Source organism: Cucurbita moschata, unplaced genomic scaffold (genome assembly GCF_002738365.1).
Source record: "Cucurbita moschata cultivar Rifu unplaced genomic scaffold, Cmos_1.0 Cmo_Scf00015, whole genome shotgun sequence".
NCBI lineage: Eukaryota > Viridiplantae > Streptophyta > Magnoliopsida > Cucurbitales > Cucurbitaceae > Cucurbita > Cucurbita moschata.
Window position 1 is genome coordinate 627,316 of NW_019268531.1, and position 3,297 is coordinate 630,612.

General features: G+C 35.9%; 1 protein-coding gene across 3 annotated transcripts in view; it reads right to left on the reverse strand.

Moving 5' to 3' along the window:
• The window catches only part of LOC111453581, an 11,585-nt gene that overhangs the window by 3,081 nt on the left and 5,207 nt on the right, over positions 1-3,297 (reverse strand). The gene's annotated exons all lie outside the window — the stretch shown is intronic.

Genomic DNA, 3,297 nt, shown 5'->3' on the forward strand with positions numbered 1-3,297 from the left:
AAAAAAAAAAAAAAAAAAAAAAAAAAAAAAAAAAAAAAAAAAAAAAAAAAAAAAAAAGAGGCCAAATTGGATGTCATTTCTTTTGACTCTGAAGCCACAAAAAAAAGGGCCTAACTTCTTGCCGTGCTGAAAGTCAAGCAAAAAACAAGGAGGGATAAAAGGGATTCCAAACTTGATTGTATCAAAATTAAGGAACTTAAACTTCCCTCGCTTCAACCCCTTCTCCCTTCTTTCTTTCCATTTCTTCTCTAGTGAGTCGTTTTACTAATGGTTGGTGTGTGAATCTGCAATTGGTGAATTGCGTTTGTTATTTCGACTGGTGGTGACCCTAGAATATATTTTCCTTTCGTACAAGCTAAAATACTCATTGCGGTTATCCAGTCCTGTGGCTAGTGGACCTCCCCCTCAACTGATATAGACTTTTGCAATTTGCTCATATTTTTGCAATCTGCTGAGATACAACTGAATCTTCTAATTTTGAGTTAAAATTTCAGCTCTTGAAATTTGTTCGAGTTTTCTCCCACCGAACCCGTTTGTTTTAGCTTGGTGAGCTCCCCCAATTTATTGCTTTGGATGGGAGGTCCAAACTGCAAGTTGCATTGGTGGACAAACTCTGTCCAGGTGGGATTCGAAGTATCCTATACCATCTGTAAAAATCATAGTTGAGCAATTCTCTTTTAAGTGATAAGAGGCTAAGCTCACATTTTCTTCTCGATGTCAAAAAAACTGTTGACAACAGCTAATCCAACCCAAGGGGTTGGACCCAAGGGGTCTTCCAACCCATTGAAGCAAAGGAAAGTCAAGTTCTGTGTACTTTGGTACAATCAAGTTTCCTCCATAATTTTTAGGGGCTCCATAATTTTTAGAACCTGGTGCCCAGAAATTCCCTCATCTCTCGTTGTTTTGAAATAGTCAGACCCTTCTTCGTGGATTCCAAATCAAGAGATATGGCATCCAATTTGGCACGAACCTGCTCAACCTTCTCATTACCGGCTGTTCAAAAAAGAGTAAATATAAGAATTTGATAAGTTGTTCTAGAACAGATTCACCCATAACTATTGGTTCTGGTACCAAATTGTTACGGCTATGGTTTGCAATCGAGTTATGAGTTTCTTGTAAGTGGGGTACAAAGTGTTGGGTGAAGAAGTAGAATTCTTTTTTTTTTCTTTTTTATCTATTTGAATAATTCTAAACCTCAAATAGAGGGAACCAAAATGTCTCTGAGTTGAGTATTCAAGACTGAATTGATTTTTTTTTTTTTTTGTACCATCTTCATTGATGTTTATAAATATTTATAAAAGTCGTATAACAACCATTGCTATATATAATTGAATCGTGACTCAACCATGGAGGATAATTCTATATATAATTGAATCGTGACTCAACATGGAGGATAATTCTCCTAAAACAAAAGAAATAACTAAAAATAGAAATTGAAGTATAGGACTCCATATAATACAAAAACTAAAAAAAAAAACATAAAAGAAAATTTCAACCAACTAGAAATAATTTGAATTGGTTAGCCTCAATTATTCTTCTTTTCCAAGTCATCATCGGTGGGTTCCATACATGGTTGTTGCTTTCTGCCACGAGTGTAAGTGCTATTTTTCATCTTTGGTTCACAACCTAGCCTACAAGAGTCTTCAAGATAGAGTGCAAAAAAAAAAAAAAAAAGGCCCATGCCCTTCTAGTCCTCATTAATCGCTTGTGCAGAAAGAATGAAAGAAGTCATGAATCACCGATTCATTCATAGTAATTGTGAAACTAAAGGGATGGCTATCAGTCTCCTAACAAAAAGATATCCGGCCTCAATACTTGTTATTAGGGCATTGAAGAATGATTCCTGGAAGGGCTGATGTTTCAAGCGAAAAGCTAGAATCTCCTAGGATATTGCTGCTAGGGCCTTGCTCCGATCTTGGTACTTAGAAAGAAACAATACAGACTTCAATGGTATCTTGATTTTTAAGTGACTACAACATCAAAATTAGATGCTTCCCAAATGAAGCCTAATGATTTTTCTTGATTATTTAACCATCACCAGGCGAAACCTTTAAGTGAGATAGGGTACATTGCAGAAAAATGGTGGGGAGGCAGATTAGGGAGGTGCAATGGTCAACCTTCCAAAGAAGATGGGACCCTTCTTCCAATAGGTTAGTCAAGCAAACATCCACTCCAATGGCTCCTAAAGAAAATGTTCAAATTTCCACTAAGAAACAATACTAAATGAGAAAATGAAGGTTTCTCTGCCTGAAGTCCCAAAAAATAGTCGTTCTCTCTGCCCCTCTGTCCAAAACATTCATCCCGATATTTAAGGAGATAGACGAGATAGACACTCAAACATGAGGGCCTTCTAGAAGATATAAAGTAGCTCCCACTAATATCAAACATTCCCTTCTTCGTCATTAAAAATACATATATATACAGAGAAATCCACCATCTGTACATTGAAGATGCGTTATGTAATATGGTTGAGCTCCAACTCTAAAACCCTCTGTTTGACCTCCTTCCTCTGTGGCCCAACCGAAGAATTCAGTAGAAAAGAGAAAGGAGACTCCCAAGCTTTAAAGCTCCCACCTTTTCTCCATGCTAATCACTCTCATCATATGCATATTCTCTCATTAACTTCTCACTTCTTATACGCTCACTATTTTCTCTATTTGCACTCCTTTTTCTTACTAATCTCTCTCTACAAATGCAAACAAGCATGCACTTTCTCTTACTAAAGTAATTTTAACCATTTTCATTTTAGTGAACTAATCATTTGAAAAACATGTTTATTTGAATCAAAGAAATACTTCTTGAAATTATAATTGAAATAATTTTGGTTTTTTTTTTTTTTACAAGGAAACTTAAATTCAATATCAAAGAGAGGATAATAAAAAGGGGGAGAGGACAGATCCCCAACAACCCAAGGGGACTACGAAAAGGCTTCCCAATTGACAAACATACGAACAAAAGAGTACCAATAAAAATCACTTGAAATAGAACACCAGCTAAAAGCAGAGACTAACAAGAAAGTCTTTGACTAGTCTCTTCCCCTTATTTAGACGGTCCTCTAATTTCTTTCAAACCCGATTCTTTCTAATAGAACAAAATTTGATTAAAATATTGTTCATAAAACATCTTGAGTTTGCATGGCCCATCGTCAATAAGAGAACATACTACTAGCCCGTTAATAAGGGCAAGATCCAGAGGTATCAGCAATAAAAATGGTTGAATATTGGTACCTAAAATAATAATTTATATTGAAAAACACTTTTTCAGAGTGGATACACCCCCCCCCCCCCCCAAAAAAAA